At 39.3% G+C, this 16409-nt stretch overlaps 1 protein-coding gene across 3 annotated transcripts in view; it reads right to left on the bottom strand.

Annotated features, from left to right (window-relative positions):
* The window catches only part of Tk (Tachykinin), a 271387-nt gene that overhangs the window by 234199 nt on the left and 20779 nt on the right, over positions 1–16409 (bottom strand). The window contains exon 1 of one of the 3 annotated variants that reach the window (XM_074143716.1): positions 10881–10902. The exons of the other annotated variants lie outside the window; for them this stretch is intronic. The gene's annotated coding sequence lies outside the window, so the exon portion shown is untranslated. Of the gene's footprint in view, positions 1–10880; positions 10903–16409 lie in introns of those variants that run through there. 3 annotated transcript variants of the gene reach the window in all.

Here is a 16409-nt window from a genome sequence, read left to right as displayed (position 1 = left end):
TCGGAATAACTGTAGTCAGCTTCCTGCAATTATTCTTTTTTGCAATATTCTGTTCACACTCACTCACCCAAAGAGAATAACTATTTCATCGGACTTAGGGGACCTTGAAATGAATTTCCGGTGTGAACCCAACGATCGCATTACTTTCCTAACTTCCGTAAAGGAAAGAAAATATTGGAACAGTGATTTAAAAATAAGTAATTTCTTCTGTACAGCCGGAAGTGCTGTTCGTAGTCTAGTAATCATACTGTATCCAGAACACAGGAATTCATCGTACAGTCTTCTGCAATGTAGAGCTCCCACTTTTAAAGAAATTTAAAAAAATTGTAAATTCTTTTCGTAGAATTGCACTTCCGGTGAACCGATATTATGTTACCTCAAATTTTAAATTGCGGTAAGTAGAGTAAACTCTTTACTGAAAATGGTGTGGAGTATTTTTCTTTTTGCAAGAAAATTGTGAAAAACTGAAAAAAAAGTGTTATTGTGGGTTAATTAGGTTTTATGGCTTAGAAATATCAAGATTCAGCCAGGAAGGTTACCTGCCGACATATTTAAATTTCTCTAACCAAGTTGATGATTTATTTACTGGAGGTTAGAGAAAGTAGAAGATCGGAAGCTGGTGAGGTTGAAGAAAACCAGCCAGCTGTTTCAACCAATACACTGAGGTATAACGAAGTTAATAATTGTCCAGGCATTGTGCAGCCAACATTGCGACTGTTCTGGGTTTCGATATTGAAAACGACAGCCAACAGTTTAAAGAAAATCCTGAGGGAGCTTTTCTAAGAATATCGCTACGAAGCAGGAAATAGAAGCATTCAAGTCAGAATTCCGACGAATTCGGCCGTAAAGATAACAAACGCGAGGATGCCGGTTGGGGGCGGCAGTCCGAGTTAATGACTCGGCCTTCCGGCTAATCGCTTCCGAACGCTCGCAATTATTGGCTAAACTTGGTTAATTCCAAACCTACTAATTGTCCTATTTAAGTTAATCTGATTGTCATCTGTTTATCAATAGCAATTACTTGTGAAGAAGCGGAACTAGATAATTAAGGCAGCAGTTAATCAATCGTATTGGATTGGAGCAATACCACTGTGCGCTTGTGACTGCTCAGGACACCGGTAGTGCCGCCAAATAAGTGTAATACTTCCGTTAATGGCTGCAACCTATCTATCGCCGAGGCAAACTCAACGCAAATTCTATTTGCATCTGAGGTCGAGCGAGCTGTAATGTGGGAGCGCAACAGGCACGCCCAGGGCGTTCTCAGCTGAATTTAAATTTCAAATCGACCACAAACTAAGTCTAACTACCATTAGCCCGGCCCATCTAGAGGGACTATGGACCCTTGCTTACTCTTGATATTATTTTCTAATTGAATATTTAAATAATTAGCGGAGCAACATCAAACAAAGTTCTCCTTTGCTAACCTATCTACCCACGTTGTGTATATATTGTGCGCATGCGTGGAGAGTTTATCACTTTCTTGGCGGCGGCTTTTTCCAGTTTTAGTAAAATTGCTGCTTCGGCGCTAATCTAAGAAATTAGCTTTGAAGCGGAAGTACTTCTCTCAGACCTGCTAACATGGCAGTCTTCTCTCGATCTGCAGCAAAGTGAAAAACCACACCTCATTCTCTGAATATCTCTTTGCAAATGTGGTCAGGTAATCAATGGTGGATAATATTCTTGATTTTATTTCCTTTAAACTCCGGATTTCCTAAACATCTAAAGTTCTTACAAGCTTTTCGCTCCCTGAAAAACCATCCTTCACCCTAAATAGCCCAGACCTTAACCAATCGCTAGAACTGCCCTGGAGGAGGGGGAATGATTCAAATAAAAGATATTGATCTGTGCAAATGGAATCTACTTGCAAAAAGTTCAGCGAATACTTCCGGTTAGAGGGTCATTTTGGCCAGGTTGTGGAACTAATGTTATGTTCCTTAGGGATTTAATGAAAATATAATGTCAGCTTGCTGCGAGTTTCTTAACACAGACACATTCAGATGCGCTAAAAATTGGCTCTTCCTGTTGAGCCGACTTCCTGCATTTCCGGTGAATACTCGGATTCGGAAACTTGACCCAAATAGTGATTTCCTTCCGGTCTGCTAAAGATAAAATCACTGCTACCTTTACAGCAACAAATATTTCCTATTAAAAACCTCCTCCGGAATTACGAGTATTTAGATAGAGTGACCTTGAGGAGGGTGCTTGCCGTAGATGAGAAGAAAGGGAATTGAATTCGGAACACCTTTCAGTATTCAGTACGCAAGCGATAGACAATCACATACCAATCAGCAAAACTCGCTCAGTGATTTTAGTTTTGTCACCAATCGACTTTTTCGAAGGAAATTAGCTCCATTGTTGACAATGATACCTACTTTTCTAGAGTAATAGTCCATTGCTCTAATCCTCTAACAGAATTATCTTTGCAACGTAATATTTCTAATTTGTTCTTGTTTACAATTAAATTTAAAAATAAGATGAATTTGTATTTGACATTTTTTTAAAAGTAATTTTGTGGGATTTCTAAACTATTTTTAGGCGAAGAGCTCCTTTAGGATCAGTATTGAACTCCCAAACACCTCTATTACATTATTCAATAACTTTTGGGGAAAGATTTATCATTAAAGGCAATCCGTCATATTATCCTCACGTTGGCGGACTTGCTCTTTCTTACCTAAGTAAGACATACTTTGATATTTTTTTCCTTTGGTATCATACCAACATACCTATTCTTTTGCTGCCTTAACTATAAATAGTATAAACATGCACAAAATTATTACCTTCAACAAATATTTTCATGAAGAATTTTTATTGCCTAACCTGATAATTTATCAAATACCTACGGGGGGGGGGAATTAGAAAAAAAATTCTAAACTAATTTTTTCTATGAAATAATTAGTGTTAAATTATTAACCAACCTCAATGCAGAGAGAGAGAGGTATAATCATATGGGCGGTTGGATTGACCAATCAGAAGCTGGAACCTTCATGGCGACCACGCCCATGGCCCTCTCCAATTAAATTGCTATGGCTGCTTCATACATAGCATACAATTAGTTTCAAACTACATAAATATTTATTGGAAAATGTCGCTAATTATTTCGATTTAACAAAGAATGAAGTCACTACCACATCTAGATCAGCTGTGCATGAAGCGCATATGTTGTCAAATATTAGAGTACATCAGATTTAAATCATGGCATATTTATAACCTATTTGGAACGAATTTCTAAAATTTACGAAATTAAAATTTCACCAAAATTATTTACACATGTCGGACCGTCACCGACATTTCAAACTTTTGCACAGGAAATCGATTTCTTGGTTATTGTTGTGGAATTTTAAAATAAAATTTTCCAATTTTATTGAAAATAGGGTTTAGAAGCGGCTGGGAAACTGCTCAAATCGCTTTTCGCCGCAATTTACTGCACATTGTTCTCACTAAACCAATAGTTTTGAATTTAAACGTTTCTCTGGAAAAAATATTTCGGAGAGTTCTGAGATTTCAAGGTTGGGTTAGATAAGTCAGGAGAGTTTGAAAAGTGAAAAGACAGTTAGATCTATTCATAAACTTTGGGGAGAAAGTTCTTAGTGCAATTGGCCACCAACTAACACTTTCAGTTAAGTGATTGACACAGTTTTAAGAAGATTTGTAAATTAGAATTATTGTACTAAGAGAAAGCTGTAAGTGCGAACATTGAGAGAGTTTTTCTCGCCAGTTTTTCTCTGTGCTATTTCTCTCACTATTCAGTTATGGAAAAGTTGACATCAGTAAATACTGCATAAAACCTTTTCGTACCTAACATCTTACTTTGAGGAATCTGGTCAGTGCAGTCCTTCAGCAACACTTGGGAACAAATTCTGGACTTCACATTTCAGAAGTTGTGTCTGTCAGACAAAGTGGGACTCAGGGAGGACCCAGTCCTACTGCCATGCATGGATTTACATTAATGTGCTACCCACATTGACCAGATTTGTCCCTGGCTGGGAGGAACTGAAACATGAGGTGGGTTGAGTGCCAGCTACAATCTACTGAAGTAAACTAGATAGAGAATCTTATTAAGGGAAAAAGTTGGCTCACAAACATTCTTATTGAGAAGGGGAGAGAGTTGGAGAAAGATTTAATTCCTATTGACGAAATTATCTAACTAGATTTAATGGAGGCAGCAGGGGGTGGCGCGGAGATTTGATAAAGTGTGCTTATTGTGGGGCGGCAGCAGGGAGCAAACTTTCCAGCGCAGTGATTAGCGCTGACAGTGGACCACGAGCGCCACCGCACTCTGTCCTACTGAACTTCAACTACTGTTACACCGCCCGTCCTGCTGTAATTGCAACGTTCATCTCAACTACACCTGGTCGGTCCTCGTCCGGTCTGTGTACGGCAAGAAGAGAACAGACTGGGCGTCACGTCAAGAATGCCAACTTCATTCATAGAGCCGATTTTAGGTATTAACTCTTCATTTAATTCGTATGTTGGTACAGGCGTGCAGACATCGCAAAGTTTCTAGTTAGGTATCTATATCAAGCATTGGCAGCTTGCTCTGCAGAGCTTAGGTCTGAAATAATAAAATTCTCTTATCATTATGAGGTATTAACTATGCAAATAGATATGACAAGTGAGCCAGCAACTTGCTGCAAATAAAGTGAAAGGTGGCCAAGCATGGCTTAAAGCCTTGAGGCAATGTCGTGAGAGTCTTTATGTTTATGAGTGAAAGTGAGGTTTCAAGTCCCAAAGTGGGCGGAGCAGTTTGTGAAGTTTAGATCCTCTGAGACCCTAAATTAAATCTATCTCCACTGGAAATGTACATATGGCAGCAGCTTTGTGTAGCGCCATTCTTTTTTGTGAATAAAGGAGAGAGGGTAAAATGTGAACTTTGAGAGATTTAACTTGTGACGTGTACACAGCGGCTTGATTTGTGTGCTCTCTACTCATTGCTATTCTCCAGCATCCCCTGGCTGGCCCCAAACAGCTTTACCCAAGCTTTAAACTGAGCCCATTCAGTATGAGCTAGACGGTTTGCCCTTCAGCCCAGCCAACTAGTACAACTCACTGTAATTGTATCTTCTGAAGAAAGTTGAAGTAAATAAACTTTTTAAAAGGGAATGTATAAAAATTATACAAAAAAGAAATTCCCGCATTCTTTATTTCCACAATCCTCTACGGACTGTTTAGGGGAGATGTCTATGGAGATTGCTGGACTGTTTAGGGGAGATGTTATCTGGTGGGAGGGGCACATTTCTGTTGCTTGAACTTGAGCTTTTCAAGAATAAAACTTTTTTCTTCGGAATCAAGGGATCGATGATAAAGTGCGGATTTTTTCCTCTTCTATGCTTTATGCCTCTTCAAAGATTTAGGGTCTACTACTTACTGGACTGGAGAGTTATTAAGAAATAGCCAGCCATAAGGTGCACCAAGTCAGTTTGGTTAGATTACTAATCGGTTCATCGGAGGACATGTCTACAACTGACCAAGAAGGTTCTCTAAATGACTAAAGGCAGGAACCTCATAGCGATTTTGACTGGGTGTCACAGCTGTCCCTCATAAACGAAGTTGTTGGATCGTTAATTTTTTCTCTAGAATGACCCATTTTGCTTAAAAAACAGCTTCAGATAATATGATGAGTATCTTAAAAACCAAGATATAGACCCCATAAATAATTCCATTTTGTAGTTTCGTGCATCCATCGTTAGATCAGACTCTAACCTCGTTTGGTGCTCTGGTACCTTTATTTGAATGTAATTTCTATCATTGAGCGGAAGTGGTCTGTAAGTGGTTTCTTGTTTGAATCCAAAACGTTTATTTCCGACCAACTCCTGCTCACTGTTCAGTTAAATAGGCTCTATTGAGAGCGGAGATATCTAGGCAGCCGTGGCAAGATGATGATTATTCAGGGCTCGGATTTTACGCATTTCCAGTACGCAATTGGCCAGCCTGCTAGAGTTTCTTCTTCAACACGGCCCACTCATTCTCACATATGACCAAATTTAATAAAATAACACACACCATTGTAAGGCGAACGCCGAACTGTAACAATGAAGATCCTCTCTTAATGAATATCTAATAAAGTACTTAATTCCACTAAATTCATTTTGGCTGTTATTGTTTCAATTGGAACACTGGCAGGAGGTTCTATTGGGCGACATTGAGATAGTTTCCGCAATATTCGATCTGCCCCGCCCCCTGCCCCTCCACCACGGGGTCAATTTAATTAACTAATAAGCAACTCTCGCTCGAGCTCTCATGCAGCAAATATCTATTTCCAAATTATATTCAAATCACATTTTACGCAGTTTATTTCTAATGTGTAGTTTCTTCAGTTCATGTAGACTGTGAAGGGGATATACTCGTAGTTGATCCATTAGAAACGATCATTACTAAAGGCGGGTTTGATGTAATGGGTATGAGGGCAGGCTTGTAGGTGGAGATCTCCAGTTTGAGTCGGCACAGTAGCTGCTTTTTATACTTAATTGGTGGTAAAATATCAATACATATTCAAGTACGAAGTATGACTCCTAATTTGGTAGTTAAAGCTTCGATTGAAGGAATCTGCGATTATACATTCACCTTAGAAGCTACTTAACATCAGGATCAACTCACAAGCGGATAACATACAAAATATTTTTAGTTTAAATAAAAATATTTATTAATTTAATTATTTATTTGTGCCAGAACCAAACACATTTTGCAAAACTCCTTTAGAATTAGACAAAAGTGACGTAAAGTAAAGCCCATTTTTTCGTTCATCCACCAAATTAGCTGTGGTGGGCGGAAGTAACTAACCAGCTTTTCTATGAATTTCTCACATAAACCATTAAATAAAATCCACGGCCTAAGACCGGAAATCGAACCCACTAAACCAACAATACATGCTAGCTTTGCGGTCTCGCCACTAATCGCTTGGAGAGTAATTCGATTTCTAAAATTTAACCTCTCATAGCATTAACTGTGAGATTATATTTATGAGAAATGGGCAAAGTGGGCTTGGAGTGAACTGGTTCACACCCTTCCCCAAAGGCTAAGAATAATAACAATTAGGGTTGTGGCCTGTTGGTCAAGTAAAACCCTGATTAGGGAGATACCGAAATAACCAAGCTCGTACATTTAGCGATAGTTCTAGATGAGTTAAAAAAGCGAGGTAAGTCCTTGCAGGCGGTGTTCAACGGTGTGAAGAACGGTTCACAGTCGGCGAACTTTGTCTTCGTGAACAACATTGTAGTCGATATGCTAATTCCTCTTTCATATTCAGTGTAGCCCATTCGTGCATATTTTTATGTATAAACTTTGTCAATAAAAGGAGATCTAGTTAAGATCTAGTGTTGGTAATTCTGTTGAATAAAAGAAAAATACAGTTAGCAGCATCACCTTCCTGTCGGACGAAAATTTGATTTGCAAGATATTCCCCGAGTAGTACATTTAAATTAATCTGACAAATCAATAAGTTTAAATAAAAGAAACTATAAAGGGGAAGTAGGCGGGACGTGTTGGGAATGCACCTGGAAGGGCGGCCGAGGACGGAGTCTTAAGGGCGTGCCAGATAAGGAGATGTCAGAGTCGAACTAAACATTGACCCCTGCCTCACCACGCTTCCGGCATGGCCGTGCATCCGGCTGTCTTGTTAATTCTGCTAATACCCGGTTTGACACATGCCACTTCCGGCTTTCCGACTTCACCAGCCACATCTCCATTACCTCATCCACACACTACTTCTGGCAGTCCATTACTATGGAGTCTCCCAAAACTAAACTCTGGGCTAGTTCTATAGTAAAGTGGCAAATGGTCCGATTTGGGCCGTAAACTAAACACATATGATCAAAAATCTTTTTGTAAAGTAAAATCAAAATATTACTCATTTTATCAGGAGAGTTTAATAAAAATGTTCTTGAGCTCCTACTTCTAATTTTAATAAGTGAAATGCCGCTACTCAGTACACAGTTCCTTAATGCCATAAATCTACAGTATAATTAAGAATGTACTTTCTAAACAAGTACGATGAACCAGGAAAATCAGCATCAATGAATCTAGGAAACATCCGAATATCAGGAAGTGCCGAACTGCTCCCAGGAGAGACAGCAAATTAAAATTGAAAATAGATTTTAGGAATTTAGATATCAAAATAATCCATGCGTTGGCGAAAGTTATTTACGAATGAAGGAGCAAGGTTCTTGGGGCGGAAACTCTAACTCATTAATTTTTGAGAAAATCTAGTTTTATTGTCAGGCTGCCCAAGGATGTTCATTCTAAAGAGACTTCTAAGGGAGGAGCGTGGTCCGGATTGGGCTGATTAGAGTTCACCTGTGATGGCGCGCCCTTCAACAACCTAAAATTCTTCGCTCCTTCAACTTCCACCACTAAATTGAATGAACAAATTTGAAAGACTTCTTGTATCCGTCGGATAAATGAATAGCTTAAAGGGCTTCGGAAAACTTGGAAGTTTTCTTTAATTTTCCTGTTAAATGGGAATTATAATCACGACAGTAAAAGTGGGTGATGAGAGGTTGTCACCCAGGTGTTTTTATGGTAAGTGAACACACCCACACATCATTGATTACAACCAGCGGGTTGTAAAGATACACAGCTACTTGCTGCTAATGCAGACAATCACAGGTACAACCCGCACCTTGTCCTAATAAAAAGACGGAAACATAAAATTCAGTCGGAGGAAGCCGAAAATGGGACTTTGTTATTGAGGAAGAGGACTGAAAGAAGATTGTAAGAATAAATGAAATAGTAAAGTGGGAGGGAGGGCCATTGTGGCGACATGTTGAGAAGGCCAGAGCGGTGTTTATAGCCTAATTATTCCAAACAGGAAATAAAAAGGAGGTTGTGGTGGATGGAGGGTCCACCAGATGCAACAAGAGTGGTGAGTCCTGGCTGTCAGATTGGGCGGATGCCCCAACAATAAAACAAGATCTGTCAGCTCGTAATCTAGATTACTCTTCCAAAGAGTCCAAAGCGTAAAACAAGGAATGAAGTGTTGCAGCGCCGCTGACTTGTGTGAGTGTGCGAATATTATTTCAATTCTAATAAAATCGACAAAGTCGTTTTTTAGATTACAAAAAAACACTTAAATATAGAATGATAAGTCTAGCAAAACTTCCATTGTTACTTGAAAATGTATAAATATGGCAGATACGGCACATTCAAGGAGAGCTTCTCGAATCATCCGCCATTTTGTATATTTCAATTTTATTTAATAAAATTATAGTTGCCGTTAGTGGGCTTGCGACGGAACCTTAGCATTAGACAGGAAACAATGTTTGTGAATCACAAGCACATTCATCTTCAGAGGGCATCTCAAAACATTCATTACCGGTGAAACCTCGATTTGAAAAGTTTGACACGATCTAAGTTCTTCCTGTTGCAAGGGAAAGTAAAAGAGAAAAGTGGTGAGAAAGCAATACAAGTTTCTCCAGAGGTTACTGTAGAGGTTACAATCTAATCTACAAGTTTTCTCCTCTGCGAAGAATAGGCAGCGCAGAGCGGAGCGGGGGAGAACACAGAATTTTACTGAAAGTTTTCCCCAACTGTGATGGGGGCCACCGGTTTAGTAGTAACTTTGATAAGGTTGGAGATAATGTGGCAATAATCTGGGAGCTCTACTGGAGTCCGCAGAGATTTTCGCAAATAATTTTGTATTCTAGAGGAACGTAGCTAATAAAATTTGTTGGATTGGTGTAGCCAACTTGGAAGCGTAGTTCGTAGAAACCATTATTTTTTTTTTAACTCGAGTAGCTCTTTAAGCGTTCATTTCAGTAGAAATCTCAAAATTGAAATACGCATGATCCACTTTCCAGGGACAACAGAGAGAATCTCAAAATTGAAATACGCATGATCCACTTTCCAGGGACAACAGAGAGAATCTCAAAATTGAAATACGCATGATCCACTTTCCAGGGACAACAGAGAGAATCTCAAAATTGAAATACGCATGATCCACTTTCCAGGGACAACAGAGAGAATCTCAAAATTTTACAATTCAATTTTAATAATTAAATTTTACTCAAGTTCTAATAAGACGATAGCGGTTTTCGTTACCTACTTGCTGGTATAAGCCTTAGGAAATATCTAAGCGATTTGGAAAATGAACCGTTTTTAGGCTAGAAATTATAGGGAGTATTGGCTTTGGTGTTTCAAAGCAGGGTGTAAATGTCACTTCCGAAATCGATCAAGCAGAAAAGAAGGAAACTTGCTAGGGCTCTAAAAGAGCAGCACGAAAGTCCTCCATTCTGCCAGCCCTTAGCAGTCGATAACGCCAAAAATGCTGCAGCCAAGTCGGCTTGACCCATAAATTGCCCAAACTCTTTAAAACCCGCAAGCTGCACCCAGCTGATTTGAAATGTTCTTCGAAATGTTAATCATTTTGTTCCATATACAAGAATATTGGATTTTATTAAAAGCAATAACATGATTTATTTCGAAACAAGTAAATCGCTAGAAATGACTTTTCGATGCGGGCACATCCAGTATGGCTGTCAAAGAGAACAATCTATGTGCAAGCACATTGCTTCAAATCCACAAAGGAGGAACTAAAAGAGGAGACTTAGCTTTCCTATTGCTGCAATCCCACACTTCACTGGTTCCAACCGAGCTCCTGGCTGACATGTTATTCCTGCTACGTTTATGTTTTGTTCTAGCATTGTTATGTAACAGAGGAGACAGATGCTACACTAGAAATAGTATTGACATGTTGATATAAATCATAAAAACACCGACAGCTACAGCGACTACCCTCCGGAGCTAGTAGTTAAAAAAAACAAACAGACAAAAACAGAAACAAAAAAAAAAGCAAAAAAACCCGAGATGAGTTGGTCAGATGGATATAGACGTGGAGATAAAGTGGTAACACTGACTGAGGTAGGTTACCTGCGATAATAAACTGTTACCTGAGCAGGGCAGGTTGTCCAGAGTGGGCAGAAAGCTGTTCTCTGACACTGCTAACTAGATAAACGCTGCTCTACTGAACTTACACACACATACTCGCACACAGGTATAGATGACACACTTGAATGGTTCCATTCAATATGTCAACAACAACCCCCTCTCCCCACCACCAACGTCCTGTCATCTGTTACGTCTCTGGTTCTCTTTTTTAAACTTTTTACATTAAATACTCCGCGCAACATTATGCCAACATGGAGAGACATGGGTCTCGGCCAGTGACATGGAACTCGAGTGAGGTTAATCGCAATCTCATTCGTCATGTTCATCTTTCATTCACCAGATGACGTGCAATTAACAATAATCTGGTTTGATAAAGATTTCCTTTTATTACCATTTACAAATCTCAAATTATTTTTTAAATTAAATTCGTAGAATGAGCTCTTTGAGAGGTGGATTTTGGACGTTGAGTATTCACCGGCAAAAAAAACAAGCTTGCTGCTGGACGGATCCAGGACGCTGTTTGGTGGGCGAGAGGACAATTTCTTAATCTTGATGAGGGACTCTGTGGGCACTCTCGGTTGACGGATTTTCTTCGCTAGCGAACTGTCAGTTGTTCTAGAGTACTCAACCGAAATAGTAGTAAAGTAAAGTAATCGCCTATTTTTTCAGGCGAGGCTTAACGTCCAACTACCAATTAGGTGTCCTGGACGGAGGCGACTAGCAAACATACTTTACTGTAAATTTCTCATTATTAACCATTAAATAAAAGCCAAGGCCTAAGACCGGGAATGGAACCCAGTACCACAATACATATTAGCTTCGCAGGTCTCGAACTCAAACGAAATAAATACTGCTTTTAGTTAGAGTTTCACATGCACTGTCCATCTTCTAAGCAAAAATACTTTGGACTCAGAGGACCCTATCACGAGTATTTCGATGTCGCAAATTTGACTCGATGGTTATTTTTTTTCTCGCATAATGAGAAAAAATAAAGTGTTCAGCTGCTACGATTGTTTACTGCGAACAGAACGGGAGTTGAAACTGATTCACCATGATCTACAGCCAGGCTAAGCACTTGATTTCAACAATAAAAGTTTGCTTTCAAGTAATGATGCTGAAGAGCTTGTATTCATGTATTGGTTGAAGATGAATTGGCGGAAGTAGATGTGGTGAGTGGAGGGTCAGTCGGGCGGTTAGCCCTTAGAATCCGGAAAGGAATGAGATGCTGGCGGAAGTTGCTTTGAGTGGAGATCTGTGTCCATTAGAAGGCCAGTGACTGCCTAGGCGTTCGCCCAGTCTCTCCAGATCAATAAGTTGCACGAGTGTGGCAAGCATTGCGGACTTTCCTGATGAAGTATTCAATGTGCGAATGTTTCTATAACAGGAAATAGATCTGGAGTGATCCACTCACACGACTTCCTCTTGGCAATTTCTAGGAAATAGGAACTTCTTCTAAAGATAATTGAATTCAATATTTCATACAGTTTCACCTCATTAAAATGATACAACGAGACGTCACAGCTGTACTCTGCACCAATCAGAACTCCTTGAGAGTAAGTTACTGAGTGCTAGTGAGAGATAGCCTAGCAGTATGTCCCACTTGGGACGAAACCTTCCGCAAGAGAATTTGAACTCATCAATATTGAAGCTGTGTTAATCCTTTAAAGGAAAACCGCTACACTCACACCTAAAAGCCAGGCTTAAATAAGTTTCTAGGCAAGTTTCAATCTACAAGCACGTATGGTTTAAATAGAATCATTGAAACCATTTTCGAAAAGTGGCTGAAGGCTCAATAATCTATTCATTTTGGTTAGTTTCAGATTTGGCAGTTTGTCAGCTAAGCTTGATGTTTCCGGTTTGTTAGTTCCGTGGCGAATTTCCCAAGTGGTGTTTTACCTGAAATATCCGATGTGAGATTTTTGTTAAGGTAGAAAAAGTGGTTTTCAGTCTCTCGGACGGTCAGTCGGTAGTTCTGGTGCGACTAAAATATAGAAGTAATAAAGAAAGCGAAAACTATAATTGGATAATGAGCATAATGTAATGTAAGGGTTTTTTTTTGTTTATTCTTGAATTTTAAACTTCATAAAGGGGGCGCTAAAATATATTTTGCACCCAGGAATCTTTTGCTCTTGCTTAATCAACGAGCACCCGAACGGGCCAATTAACTGAGACTTCATAACTGGGTATATTTAAATGTATATTAGTCCCAGTTTTCTCAGGAGTTTGGGAACAAAGTTGGGATGTAGCATATCATCCTCTGGACTCCAATATCGTAAAAGTTATGCAGCTGGGTTTATCTAACTGAGACTGACTCAGTACGATTTGTGTGTGTGTGTGTGTGTGTGTGTGTGACAAAATTAATTATTAGCTGAGAGAGAGATGTACTTCACGAGATAAAGGATTGTCGGCGCACTGTTGGCTCAGGGTGACCTTTTAGAGACATCTGCTTCCTGAGCAAGATTAGCCTGCGAAATGCAGACCGTCCTACACCGCACATTCCATCTCTCCCACTGTGAACTTATTAATTTCCAGAGTAAAACTAACATCTAAATAGAACTCGTCTTACTAATGACTTCTGCGCAGAGCTGGTCCGCAAGAAGGATGAGCGTGTGAGAGGTGGGTCTCGCACCAGTACCATCGCAATCTTCCAGCAAGATGTAAAGTCAGCTCGACCAGATTGGTCTGGCTAGAATTACTCTGCAGATAATCACAAGATTGTACTCGCTAACCCCGGAACGAAATATCAATACTAGTGTGCTGGTGTATGATCAGCTATTCCCAAAATGTGAAATCTCGACTTTCGCTTGGACTAGATATTGTTGCCGCAGCGAGAGAACATCCACCGGAATCTAGCATTACGCTAGAAAGGCAGCGGTCGACCTGACTAAGTACACACAATGTACCCATGGCGATTTAAACTTCTAAATGAAACGCTCTCCCAGGGAGAGGACTTCGGGGAAATAGGGGATAGCCAGGGTTTCCTCTGAAGTATTATTTGAATGTTATTAATGGTTTTGACCCCTACAAGGTTAAAGTAAGGTTAAATGTGTTCTTAAAATTTGAATTTAGAAGAAATCCCCTAAAAACTACCGGAAGTACGTCATTAACTAACGAAAATTTCTGATAAATTTTCTCTTAAATTTCTTTTTTTTTATCAAAGATTTCTATTTGGTTAATGTTTCTTGTAAAATTAGTTTTGACCATTTTGAGTCGTTGAATTGTTTCTAAAAGGTGAGGACCAAAACAGAATTTCTAAAATTTCTTTAATGATTGTTCGATTCATTTTATTCTCGGCCAATCAGGAAATCGGCTGTGGACCGGACAGATTGACAGGATGTCACACGAACTCTCCTCTATTGGAACTCCACTTGATGTACCTCCATTTCCAACGTTCATCGTAAATTTAACTTAGATAATATTACGCTTAAGATTGTACTTCTTCACAAAATAAATTAGAATTTAGTCTCTGTAGGCTTTGGTTATCACTTCGAGAAAGCCTCTAAAAAGTAAAGTGTTAGCGGGTTGATTAAACGAAAAAAAATTCACAAATCTGCAACTACCTAACGTTCTTTCATACTTCATTGATATCATTTCAACCTCTTTAAAATCTTCCAACAAGTTTATGGATTTTATTTAAATTTGTTTCTGATTTTTCCTCCTTTTTATAAACTGTTACTGAACTGCTTTTTATTGCTTTACTTGTACAAACTGCTTTTTATAAACTGATACTGTTTTTATAAACAGCTTTCTGAGTACTTTAACATTGGCCTGTCAACAATGTTTTCATGAATCCTTATTAAAATCAAATAAAAATCCATTGTGCTCAGGGAACATCCCTCCCTAAGTACTAGTGAAATAAAAACTCTATAGATGAAATAGTTTGGGAGAAAATGGGAGTTGAATTTTTCATAGTTTAAAACAAGTTTAAAAGTTAACCTCTTTCACAATGTGGTTATCAAAGAAATGGTTTCTTAGACGATATATATATTTTTTTATTGTGTACTTTACTTTATAGCCAAATATTTGGTCTCTGATAGATGCTGCAACTTTACCAGTCTGTGGGTGGAATGAAGGTGCACGTGCATTCTTGTTAAATACCACGTGTAATCATGACAAAGAGGTGACGTGGTGAGGCAGTACCACAATAACTTGCTTCGGGGCAGAACACATCACATTCTTGTGAGAACAGATTAAATCCATCAATGGTCAACAACACCCATCATTCAAATATCAAGAGATTAACATGTTGATCGGTTTCTTTGTGAAAAGGTGACCGGTCTCTTTATGTTCCGTTTTATGAAATCAGTGTGATAATTCTCCTGACATGCCCGGACATGATAGATTAACGTTCACTTCCTATTGCGGTGGTTAGCGAAGAGTTACCACGTGCAAGTCGCAATCTGAATCCAGAGGTCGGTGGATTGCAGGGCAAACAGTGCAGATTGTAGACACAACGTGCGCAAACTGGGCAGCAGTTCATCCGGGGGCGAACTATTCTGTCCGATACTTATACAACAATATTACGGCACGTACTTATTATTTACTTACGTGTCTTCTACTCGCCGACCCTCTAATCCGCCGGCTGTTGATCAAATAAAGTGTTTCTAGGTTCTTAAAAGCTAACCTGTTTCTTGCACTCTATACTATTCAATACTAAACATGGGGAGCGATGCCGGAATATCTGAGTACGTGAACGCAATGAGCGGCCATTTTGGTTGATTTTCGATTGAGGCTAAGATTGATAAGAACGGTTTGAAACCGAGACAGGATGGAAGTGGACGAGTATCTTGAGATTTGCCAGTTTACTACCGCAGGAACATCAACATCGCAACGCAGGCAGAGGCGCATTATGCGTCAAAGATGCTCTAAGCCAGCTCATCTTTTCTGCTCTAAATGCAACTGAGGCAGATTTAGGCGTAACAAGTGACCCATTTTTTATTTATGTTTTACGATTCAATGTGTTGAACTGATGACGTACATGTTCGTTACAAAATGAAGGTTGCAAATTCGTTGAGCGGCACTCACATACGGAATAGAGAAGGTTATGTGGAAGAGAATCTTGTTATCAAGGTACGTAATAAGAGACTATTGTGTGGGCTTATTGTTGCTGAGTGGGTTCATAAACTCGCCTGCGATAACCACTATCTCCGGATGTAGAGCAGAGAGCACAGAATGAGACCCTCACAAATTGGCGACAGGAACAAGCCGTATTGAACTGGACATTTGTATCACCCGCCATTGTCTTTGAACTCTTCTCCGGCAGTGAAAAAGTTCCGTTTTGCAACATCAATTTTTGTTCAAACGTACATCAATACCGTGGCATCGGCGTCATGTTTACCCACTTTGAGGAGTTCCTCGAGAATTAGTAGCCTTCAGTTGAAGTTCTAAATCGATGTTTGCTCAATTTATATTAAATTTTATGAACCAAACCGGTATGTGTTTAAGAAAAATAGGTGTTCTGATCCAGCTCTACATGAGCTTTCACACTAGTAATGTCATAATACCGTCAGCGAGTTCAAGTAGTGCCCCAT

This window comes from Rhodnius prolixus, unplaced genomic scaffold (assembly GCF_049639745.1).
Source record: "Rhodnius prolixus isolate KJV_2025 unplaced genomic scaffold, Rpr scaffold_18, whole genome shotgun sequence".
NCBI classification, from domain to species: Eukaryota; Metazoa; Arthropoda; class Insecta; order Hemiptera; family Reduviidae; genus Rhodnius; species Rhodnius prolixus.
Note: the sequence above shows the minus strand (reverse complement) of the source record. Positions and strands in the feature narration are given on the sequence as shown.